Raw genomic sequence first — 12,365 nt, forward strand, 5'->3', positions numbered from 1 at the left:
TTTCCAGGGTCCATTGCTATTCCTTTGGCCGAAAGGACATACCCTAGGTAGGTAACCTGAGTTTGATGAAATTAACATTTCTCAATCTTGCAATACAAATGATTTTGTTGCAGCTGCCGTAACACCTCTTCCACATGTTTCTGATGTTCTTTGATAGTGAAAGAGAATATCAAGATATCATCTAGATAAACGACCATATTGTGAAGTAGTAGATCTGAAAAGATGTGATCCATAAACCTCTGGAAAATAGCCAGGGCATTGGATAGTCCAAAAGGCATCACTCTATATTGAAAATGCCCAAACAGAGTTCTAAATGCCGTTTTCCATTCGTCGCCCGGTTTCATTCGGATCAGATGATGAGCTCCCTTGAGATCCAATTTGGTATAAATGTTGGCCCCTTTGACAGCTTCAAGAATGTCTGGTATTAATGGTATTGGGCATTTGTCCGGGACTGTGATCTTATTCAGACCACGGAAGTCAATACATGGACGAAGTTCATCCGAGTTTCTCTTAGAGACAAAGAATAGAGAGGCAGCAGCAGGTGAGGTGGATTCAGTGATCAGTCCATTCTTAAGGTGAGTTCTAAGATACTCATGGAGGACCTCTTTTTCGTTATTAGACAAAATATACATTCGACCAAAAGGTAGTGGTTGGTCTGGAACTAGCTCAATAGAACAGTCATCCCTACGGTGAGGGGGTAGTTGAGTGTATTCAGAGATAGAGAATACTTCCTGGTATTTGTGATAACCATGTTTCTGGTCTTCCAGAAGTCTAAGAGAGGTTATCCACTGATTGTTTAAGGGAGCTGGAGCCGAGTCCACCATCACCCTTTGCTGATCTTTAACACAATGGGTGATGCAGTAATCAGATCCCAGAAAGAAAGATCCAGCTGCCCAGTTTATGTACGGGTTGTGTTTCTTTAACAACAGTAACCCTAAAATTACCAGTTGATGGGCGGCCCGAATGATATCGAACGTGAGAATTTCTTGATGGGTTGAGATGGTCATCTGGATGGGATTGGTTGGATCCTTGAAGGGTCCAGAAATCAAAGGGCTACCATCCACACTTTCCACAGGAATGGGTTCTAATTTAGTGGATCTAGGAACACCATGTGAAATGGCCCATTGATCGTCAATGAAATTTCCGGCCGCTCCACTGTCTACTAGTGCCGGTATGTTCTGCAGCAAACGTTCTCCTGTGGAGAAGGAAACCATGAGTACCACCATGTGAGAGTTGGTATGGCTAGTGCAGAAGGAGGAGTATGAAGTTTGTGAGGAACCCTGATTAGGCATAGGTTCCCGTACCATGGTTCCCCTTACGGTCGGGCGCTGGCGTTTCCCGAACGCCGAGGTGGTGTAATTGGGCACTCCTGTACGGTGTGGTTATTGGCACTGCAGTACATACATAAACCCAAGGTTCTCCTTCGGTTTCTCTCCTCGGGAGTCAAGGGACCTCGAGCCGTTGTACCTCATTGCATCAGTTCATCATTAGACTGTGGGCGAGATGAAGAAGGAGCGAACGTTGTTCGTGTATTCCTTCCCTTTTTTCTCTCTATTAACCTTTCTTTCATACGGTAATCTATTTGCATTACCAATGCGATGAATTCAGTAAGTGTTGTGGGACGTGGAACCCGAGATATCTCGTCTTTGAGGTCTTCAGATAAACCCCTTCTAAATAGTGTGACCTGGGCATCATCTGACCAGGTGGTTTTGCTTGCCATCTGCTTGAATTTTGTTATATAGGCCAATATGTCTAAACTCCCTTGTTTTAGATCTAACAGGTGCTCTTGTGAAGCCACTCGGATCTCTTGTCGGCCAAACATGGTGCGAATGCTATTGCAAAATGCTGTATGAGAGTCTAAAATAGGGTTATTGTTGGTGACTAATGGTGTGGCCCAAGCCAATGCTGGCCCAGTCATTTGTGAGACCATATATCCTACACGATCTCTATCAGTGTGGAAATAAGCTGCTTTAAAAGCAAATTGGATAGTACAGGCATCCAAAAATTCCTTAACCTTATGTGGGTTGCCATCAAACTGCCCTCCAGGTAAGGGTCCTGGAGGAACGTCAGAGCAGGGTGGAATACGAGGGTCTGCAGCCTGTTGGGCTGTTTTCTGTTGGACCTGTCTTAAGGAGGCATTCTCCTGTTTCAACTGCTGTACTTCAGTAGTGAGGGATTGAACAGCAGCAATCAGCTGTTGGATTTGCTGTTGTTGTTGCTGCTGTTGCGGATCCATGGTACTTATGTTTCTTGCCCAGAGTACTAGGAACAGAAAATATAGACAAGCATTGCTAACTGTTATGAATGCAATACGAATTTGTTCCAAAATAACACAGGGAAGAAACAAAAGACCACCTACCTGGGCTGTATATCAGAAACGGGTATCGGAAGAAGACCTGGTGTTTCTAGGAACTTTGTGCGAACCTTTGAAGAATAGTAGGAATTCCCCTGAGGACTCCTCCAAGGGCCTGCAAGACTCTTTCCCTTCGAGAAACCCTGAGGGAAACCCTCGTGGGGAATAAAACCCTAGAAGAGCTGCTAGTGAACGTTGTCTTCCAGCGTAGACCAGGCGAAGAAATGAGTTGACCTGGTGAAGAAGGCTGGTCTGGGTATTCTTCTGACAGGTTTAACGCTTTGCTTTCGGAATTGAACTACAGCAAGTGGGTAGAAAATGAACACTGTTAAACCTAATATTCTGCTGGGAAAGAGGGAGTCCTAATTTAAAGGTTCTTAGATCTTACCATGCATTTAACATGAAGAGAACGAAGAGGTAGGGAATCTCCGTGAGATTTGCAAAAGGTGGAATGGCAATAAGGTTATAGAAAGGGAAACCGGAAGATTAGGGTGGAGATTTCTAATCCTATAAGAGTAGAATAGACAAGGGAATAAGCCTACCCTTTGACTTCCAAGTCTTTGTGAGCCAGCCTGGAAAGATGAGGTTTGTCTGAAAGTTTCCAGCAGGGTATCGCTGAAGAGAAGGAATTGACAGTGAGATACGGCACTCTGATCGCCGAGAGATGACCGAAAGGAAAGATGGGTAACAGATGAGTACCTAGTAGCTCCCTGGAGGGAGGCGTAGAGAAAGGCGTGGGCTGTGCCTCCAAGGCACAGGGTCTATGCGTGCTCAGATGTAGATCAATCAGATCCGATCCCGGAAATGACAATGAAAGGTATCGTTCTGCTTTCTAAGAAAAGAGAGAGGAATAGGAAATAAGGACGTAAGTAAACAAGGACAAAAGGATTGAATTGGAGAGAGAGACCTTCGTAATCCTAACAAGACGAACTTACGAAGCGTATGCCGGCTCCTATGAGAGTAGCAATGCGTCTTCTTTCTGGTGTCACTGGATTATAAGTGGGGAAACAGGAAGTGATGATGGAAGGTTGAGAGGCTTCCTGGGAATGAACAGCTAGCCCGAACAGCATGCTTGAGATGGGTACCACTGCAGCGGCCATCTTGGAGTCCGCATCAACTAGACAGCGGTGTGGGCTATTTCTTGGTCTAGAAGCGGCGGCCATGTTGGAAGTAGGTCGGAAGGCGAAGTATGTATCTGAAATCATCAGACAGAAGGCACAGAAATGCATTAGGAGAGGTATATAGTTGGCATAGGAAGGCAAATTGGCATAGGCACACATAGTTTCACTTTTACATGAGTTAGTGAAAAAGGCTTGACAATGTCTAGAGCATAACTCACAGGTCTTCTTCGTGGGATAACTAAGTTCTGGAGCCAAAAGTTGAGGGGTTAGCAGGATGCATGCTGGGTGGCTGTTTTATGTGGCTGGGAGGTAGTGGAGCGTCAGGAGCTGCGGGGGACAGGGTGTGGGGCCCTTTGAGTCCTATCAGGCTGGGACAGGCTCAGATAGGGGTCTTTGAAGTGGGCCTTTGAGCCGGGGGCTTGTGCTCGCCTCCCGGCTCCCAGGATTGGTAGATAAGGCTCAAGCTGCAGCCAATCACGGCAACAGCATCTAATTCACAGAAAAAAGCCCTGTGCTTCCAAACAAGGTGGCCATTTTTGAAAGTTGGAGAAAGGCCCAGAAAATGCAGAAGGCCCACTGGGAATTTGGGTCAAGGAGAGCGCCCAGCGACAGAAGGTACAAATATACATTTAAAAAAATATATTGTGGGCACTCGCTGCGTCGTTGGTGAATTTAGTAGGTAGGATGTCCCCAATCCCAGAACAGCCCCTATTATTCCTGGAGCCTCGTGGTGTCCCGTGCATCTGCTGCATGTGCCCGATGCCGCAACCCACCTCCAGTGCGAGTGCTGATGTTAGAAGAGGGAGAGATGAATTATATTAGTCAATTTCCAAAACCTGTATTAAGGAGAACATGTTTATTATTACGGTGTGCGGCTCATGGCATAATGTACTACTCATTTTGAGGTTCTGTAGACTATGTAAATACGTGACATTTTAGAAGCCGTCAGACATGTGATGACGGAATCTAATGAAATGCTGGATAAATAAGAACGCCACCTACATGCATTTGTTCAGGCTCTGAATGAGATTTTTTTTTTATTTTAACTTCTCTTTATTAGGTTTACAATACAGCAGTTCTACATAGGATCAAACTAACATTGCAGTATTCATTTTCAAATGAAAGTCGTGAGCAAACCATTTAAACCAAATCCAATAATAAAATCAACCATGCAAAACGTATCTAAATGAATCCCGCTAAATATTATACCTAATACACATAAAATACCACAAAGACAAAACCAAACATCACAAAGAGGAAAAAAAAACACCCCTTATCCTACCCTCTAATTATCCACAGAATATAAAGTCAATTATAGACGGCATCAAACGATCCCCACAGCAACAAATATTCATCTTCCTTGCCTCTATTTTTCAACGAAACCTTATCATACCTAGATAAAACCCTCAAATCCATCAACCAATCCTCAACGCTGGGTTTCTTTCTAGTTTTCCAGATCCTGAGAATCAATCTGAATGAGATTCTAACGTCACATTTGTGGGTAAGATGCTTATCTGGTTTTAGCTTTGCACTGTTACTAGCAGTTATTAGACAATGGAGGGAAATTGAAAAGGAACTTGATTATGACTGAATCCAGGAGATATTCTTTATTGATTTTTATTGTTATTGAGGAAATTGTAACTGTGTAGGAAATATCGATGAGTTACTGATATTATGAAGTATTTTCTGTTTTAGCAATGTTCATGGGTTGTTTTGTCTTATTATATATGTGTGAAAAGTTATTTCAACCGAAGCACAGTAAATAAAGACATTTTAAACAAGAAGCGTGTGTGTGGCCTATTGACAATCTTATGGTATTTTGTTAAGCCCGGTGTTTGCAGCTTGTTCAGTTTTTTGGAATTTGGACCATAGCCCTAGTAGTTTATTTGCAAATGTGCTGTACAAAGGAGCCTGCAAGTAAGTAAGTTGATTTCAACAAATCCAAACACTGCAATCTTTTCTACCGCCAAACACCTCCAACTCAAGGAGGCCCTATATTGTAATCGGTTCTGCTTATTACTCTTTATGTTCAAAATCTACATTCAATAAAATCACGCTCTACGACACCACCGAAGTACATTAGTAATCAGTTTAAGATTCCACCCTCAGTTGTGTTCTTATTTAGAAATGTACAATTTGCAATACTCAAAGTTTCAGGTGACATAAAAATAATGGTTAGAAATGGTTTATTACAATTACATAGAAATTCTAATTTTACAACTGACTGTGGCCACTACTAACAATTAACAAGTGCCCCAAAAATAATTTAGTACATCTAAGTTGGAAATTAATGACTCCCATCCAGTTAAAGTTCAAACAATTTAAGAAAAAAAGCAGTTTTCAAAAAATTCAAACAAGTATGGTTCCTTCAACCATCCCCTTCTTCTTTTTCAGGACTGTACAAGTAAATCTATTCTATTCCAAATGGCTTAACCTTTCAAATTGATGACACAAAGAACATTTCTCTATTAAATGTGAAAATCTATTATTGTGTATGTTAATAATCTATTAATAGTGGAAGCTTTATTCAACATTTATTCTATCACAGTGTTAAACAATTCCAAGTAGACACTTTCAAGCAAAACAGAACAACCAACCTTTTTACATTTTTAAACAGCACAATCCAGTTCCTATGGTTCCAAATGGTATGTCTCCTGATATATTTTTTTCTTTTGGACTGTGGACGCCGAGACCTGCGAAAGCTCCCTCAGCTACTTAACCTTGTATCCATCATTTGTTCGACTTTTCTGTGGGGACAGTGTGGCTCTCCTTTGATTTTTGACATGAGTAAGTGAGTAGAGAATTCATCTTGTTATGTGCTATTGCTAAATGGTCATAATTATATACAGACCAACACTGTTAAACAATGCATGGGTGAGGGTTTTTGTATAATGCACATCTATCAGAAACGTGATAGCAAATAACAAAAAAAAGGTTGCTAGGGTGAAGTGATTTGCGGAGGATCATATAATTTGGTAAAATGAGGAAGCCAGGAATAGTGACCAGAATGCATGACTTAACAGTTTTTTAATTATCATGAATTGACAGTTGAATACACCTCCTCCGATGCCATATTTAGTTTGAAACGTATCTGCAATCCTTTCACCATTTCAGTCTTTCTAGAGCTAAACTTGTACACGGTTCAATAAAACTGTCTTGCAAAGTTACAAACCACAAAGTAAGTTAACTTGACAGTGTATAAGACATAGAAGAAGATGTGCTAACGAAATGGCAGGTGCACTACCTCATTGGCTCTGGCATAAATCACAATTGTTAAGGTCACATGATGGGGGAACCACTATTCAAAGCTTAATTTGATCTAATTATTGGATTATATACTATTCTATTGTGTGTGTTCTTTCCATTGGCAGCCACTTGGGGCGCTGTTTATTCATTCAATATGTCAGCAATTGGCAGTGTAGCTGCTTGCACCTGGCATTCAAGGATATGTGTGTTTCCCTTGCTTCCCACTGAAACTATTTAACTTTAATAATTGTGCTGTGTGCCCTAGGAAACGGTATCTGGTGAGGTTTCAGCTGAACTCTCTTCGGCGCATTGACCTTGGCTTGTGGGGGACTACTGTTTGAGCTTCATGAGACGTGAACACTGTGTGTTAAACAATTTCGCCTCAGGCTGCAGTATTCCGGAATTTAGGCCTTGTTGGTTTGAGTCTAAAATGGCAGTACTTCAGTTCACTTTCTGCCATGTTTTGTCCTTTGTCTCTTACATGTTACATGTTAATGTTCTTTGTGTCTTCATGTGTTCTTCGTGTCTCACTGCAAATATTCTTCATGTCTACATACAAGTGTTCTTCATGTCTGCGTGCTCTTCATGTCTGCATGCGCTTCATGTCTACGTGCTGCTTCATGTCTGTTATGTGTACTTTGTGTGTGCATGTCAAGATTTGATCATTCCCTGTGTGTATAAGTGTACTACCTGCCACCCTGCTTGCATCACACTCTCCATTCTACTCTTAATGGAAACGACATGGCTCTTTATGTTTTGTTAATGGCGTACTGCACCTTTCTCCACTTATATTTACATTTGTGATGGGAACAGGTGGGGCTGTTGGGGGCGTGGCAATACTGCTGCAACTCTCGCTTCCATTACCACATTCTCCCATCTGGTCAATTGGCCACACCTACATTATTTTCCCTCATCCTATCATATCAATCTTTAGGTATCCATATCTTACACACACCCATCAGGCTGCCTCCTGTCTCTACTCATTCTTCTGCCCCACATGTCATGAAGCAGCACTCCCCATCTCCTTCACAATTGACCCAGTGTTCTGTGTAGTTTTCAGGGTCGAGGGGCGCTCGAGGGGCGCTCAAATAAAGGGCCTGGGGGCCCTATTGGTCTCTCAATAAGGTACATCTCACGTGGCTCATCTGTTTGAGTGTGGATATGTAACACGTTATCTTTACCCAGTATTACTGTCCTGTGCTGTTTAACTGCCTTTTTCCAATCCTTTTTGCACTGTGACAATATTAATTGCAAAATGCAGAGACCTTTTTTATACCAATACCGGAACTGCCAGTGATATTATAAATGTGTTGCCTAACCCGGTAGGCACCCTTGAGAAGAGAGACATAAACAGTCCTCATCCTTAACTTTAATGGTTTCTTTGACCAATTTTGCGTACACATTTTCCAGGATCATGTATTGCCTCCATCAAGCTTCCATTCTACTTACCTTGTGCAGGTGTAAATGTGCAGCAACTTGAGCCAATTTCTGTCCACACGCCTCCCTCCATGGCAGTAAGGAATTCGAGGACATACCTGTTCTAGAGAGTCATTAATCTGATTGCTCTCAGCTCTTCTTTAATCACATTGAACCCGTTTTCTGTGGCATTACTGGCCTGCAGTAACTCCCATCTGGTTATCTGCAACCATTTGGTATTTGCTACCGTTCGGTAAGCAAGGCGCGGGAATGGCCATGAAGAACATAGATGCCTTACTCAATAGTCTGTGCTCAGATGGGATATCGTCTAAGTGCTTCTACGGATTCTCTCGAGAAATAATTCTCTTTATGGTGCGTTGGGATGTTTTTCTTCTTCTTGTCAGTGTTTACTAGTGGATAGTCTACTATTTGCACCAAATCACTTTGAGGCACTACCAGTGCCGGTGCATGTAGCACTACTATCGAGCAGATGCCAACCCAGTTTGGAGGGAGCTGCCATATGCCTGTGAACCCTGGGCCCAACAGTGGTCTATCAAGACTGTTGCACCTACTTTCATGCTTTTTGCAGTTCCATTATGCATTTACACGCTTCATGTTTCCCCCTGTATGTGTACAATCACTGATGCATTTACAAGTCTGACCAAGCCTCTGCGTAGGGTGGCAAATAATTAGAAGGGTGACATATTGTTATGTGCATTCAGTATTTATTTAATTTTGGTGGCACCAAAAACAAATAAATACTGAATGCACAATTGATGTTTTACATTTTTTTTTTTTTATTCATTTATTTAAACCCGGATGGATTTCGGCTGCTCGGGGAAGCCGAATGTGCCGTACCCGATGCTGCATAATCACTGCAGCTGCCTGGGACGAGGTAAGTTGCTGTCCGCAGCCTGCTGCTGCTGCTTAACGTTTTCTTACTGTTTCAAAAACGTGATACTTTCGTACACGTGCTGTCTGCATGTGTACGAAAGTTGGGAAGTGCGGCTCATATCCCAGGCTCTAAGCGGAACTTCTTGTGGTTTCTTTTAGAATCCTGCAGTGAGCGCCTTCTGCGGCCTGCTGTGACCTCCGTGGCCTGCTAATGTAGCCCTACTCCAGACACTAATCCTCACAGCGCGACTATGGATGCCTGCGGCTGGGGTAATTATAAGCTGAAGGAGCTGGGCCTGCGTCTCACACCTCCCTCCTCTGCATGGCGCAGACATCCAGCAGTGCTGACGAGCAGAGGGCATTTTCTTTTGCTTGCATTAGCCCGCCTAGGTTCCCCCATTCCCAGGGGAACCCCGATATCGCCCACGATGCGTAGGTAGTCAGTGTGCCTCTAACAGGTATGCGTGAAATCTCTATATTCGTGCAGTGTGGACTCTCTCACTGTAGTGAGCCAGGCTGTCACAGGTGCTTGTGAGGTCTCCTCAGCCCCACCATGTATGCACCAATTAAAGATATGTCATGCCAACAATCCGACTGGTGCCAAACCTGAAGCACTTCTAAAGTTTGTTAGAGGTGAATTAATGTGTCACTTTTATTTCTGCCTCCAATACTGAACGTTGATTGGGCTAGGCTGTCTGCGAAAGCCTGCACAAACTGGCAAAGTGTCCAGGGAACTTGAGAGCCCTAACCCCTTTACGTTTCTGTTGTGCACTAGAAAGTGGTACTTGCATCTTTAAAGCGAGGGTTGTCTGGTGTGCTGCCTCCTACCAAACAAGGTGGCTCACACCTGTGTCACAGGTGCCATCCACGTGTAAACTCCACACTGGCAGAGTTCTTTGAAGCCCTCCAGCTGTCACGTGGAATGGGCGTACAATGGGAAGGTTAGGGCGGCAAAATAATTTTCACTGTAGAGTTCTAATCTGAGTGCCTACCATTCTGAAGAAGGCGGGGGGGGGGGGGGGATAACTTGGGCATAGGATGTGCCCTATTGGCTTGTGAGGTAGGCAGCAAATGTTCCAGTCTCGCAACCCTGTAATACTTAACAATATCAAACTGAGGTGCCACGTGTTGAATCATTGCCCTCAGAAGATATTGGTGGTCCTCTGTCCTGTCTCCATGCCAAGGAGCAGCTGTTGTGCTTGCTGTGCCCCGCTGGACTGGCAGAGGCAGCAGCCTCCTGACTACCTACAAGGACTGCCAGGAACCCTATTCCTGTATCCTGTGCGGAGGCTGGAGTCTGCCATGCCGCTTGAGCTGAAAGCGTCTGGAAGCCCTGTGAAGCTGCCCAGGTCATCAAGCATAATTGGGGCAGGAGGATTGCGACGGACCACTCAAGAGGCTAGAGTAGCGGAATAGTGCCCTGCAGCTGGAAGACGTGGCACAGTGTCCCGGACCCACAGGCAGTATGGAAGGGACCCTAACTAGGCCATATTAGCTCAACGCAACATCTAACACCATTCCCGTCATACAACAGTGGAGTCCCATAAAAATGCGAAAGGTTGTAAGTTGCACCAAAACAACCACAAAATGTGGGTTCATTCCACACTCTACAAGAACCGAACGGGTCCCACTGCTTAGGGAAGTGGTCCCCCCAAGGCCTGCGCCACTAGAGGCTTGTCTAGGTCCTTCAGCACTTTGCATTTGCAATGTAAACAGACTGGGTGGGGGCGGGGGATCTATTAGCGAGATGTACCTTAAGAAATGCTGTAAAATGAGACATGGGAAAGGTGCATAACAAGCTTTGTGCTGTGTGTTACAATAAATTAATCGTGCTTTTTGTTTGACTGTTTCTCTTCAGTCCTCTTTAGGATGGGGGGGGAGTAAAGCTGAACTCCCACTATTCCTCCTCAACATGTTTGTATAATGATCTATTGTTTTTTTGGTTGATTTGTGCACTTTTTAAGATCTCTCCAATTTGTAGAATATTGTGTTAGCCCTGGGAAAAGTAACATTAACGCAATTCTGAGGCATTTAGTGTTGGAATTATATCTGGTTAAGTACCTACATTTCAGACGAGGCTAAAATCCCAGCTTCATCACTTTACCAAATTGTGTGATCCTGGGCATATCCTTAAAACATACTCAAGCTACCAACATTGGGAATCCCTAGAACTGATTCTGTTTGCTCTGAATGCTATGAAACATAAGCACCCGGGATTTGCTAGCGTGTAATGCTGTATGCTAACCCAGCAGCTATGATAATCAATAGTTGTAATGTTTTCTTTCTTGCAACGTAGTTACTATAAAAAGAAATATTTCTTTATGAATGTGAGTTGTCCCCACCCACCCCACTACCAAATGTTTGTGTAACGCTTGAGCCGCCTGCTATCCCTTAAGGCTACGTCCCCTGTAGAGCAGGACCATCACGCTAGGCCACGCTGCCTTGTTAGAGCCCACCTCGATTTTTCATTCCACAGAAAGCATTGAACCTCTCTAGAGGCCACTCCAAGTATACATTGAAACAAAAAGGAAGCTTTTTCCACCACAGATTGTATGGATATGGATACAGAGGTAGGTAAGTGGGGCTGGGGGTTGTGACATGCGTGTGACCATAAGTAACAAGCCTCGGACCGGAACAAAAAATAGTTCTCCATTTGGAAAAAAAATGCACTTTAAAGTACATTGGGCCAGTAGCATTGGTTAACACTACCACCCACACTGTGCAGTGAGTGAGTACATGGCAGTAGTGAAATCCCTCAGTGGGTCATGACGCCCTGCACCCCTCTATCAGCTGGTGTAGTCTACACATTAATCTGTTCATAGCCAATGAAACACAAACACTTGCCATTGAACCAGGCCAAAAACACTTCTTCTGCTGGTTTGACGCAAAAAGCAAAAGCTTTAGTAATAATTCTGCTGCATATATGTGAGATGCTGAACTTTAGCACCTCATTGATTGGCATATTGCAGTGTTGATTCTAGTATGCAGAAAGGCATGGCAGCAAGATGGTGTCTAAAGCTTCCATTGAGCACCTGCTTCCTGTAGTCAAGTAGAGTGCCCCCAGGCAACTTGGAAGATTTCACAATTAATTTCTGCAGATTTGCCTTAAAGCTTGTGCTGCGATCAGGTTGTTCATTTCTCCAAATGGGGCAGCTGGTAGCTTATAGAATTGCCTCCTATTTATAAGGCGCTTTAGTTCTTTTTACTACTAGGATAGACCTCTCCACCATTGTTTTTCTAATACCACTTATCTACTTGGCAAATTGCTCTTGGATTTGCACAGAAGTGTGTCTGCCGTAGTGCCACTAGGGCCCCCAAGAATAATGGCAGATGCT

At 43.6% G+C, this 12,365-nt stretch overlaps 1 protein-coding gene across 6 annotated transcripts in view; it reads left to right on the plus strand.

Moving 5' to 3' along the window:
• LOC138545302 (FRAS1-related extracellular matrix protein 1-like) overlaps positions 1 to 12,365 on the plus strand; it is a 1,530,918-nt gene that overhangs the window by 131,800 nt on the left and 1,386,753 nt on the right. The window lies entirely within an intron of this gene.

The sequence above is a fragment of the Ambystoma mexicanum genome, chromosome 1q, assembly GCF_040938575.1.
Source record: "Ambystoma mexicanum isolate Mex_15411 chromosome 1q, UKY_AmexF1_1, whole genome shotgun sequence".
In the NCBI taxonomy this organism is placed as follows: Eukaryota; Metazoa; Chordata; class Amphibia; order Caudata; family Ambystomatidae; genus Ambystoma; species Ambystoma mexicanum.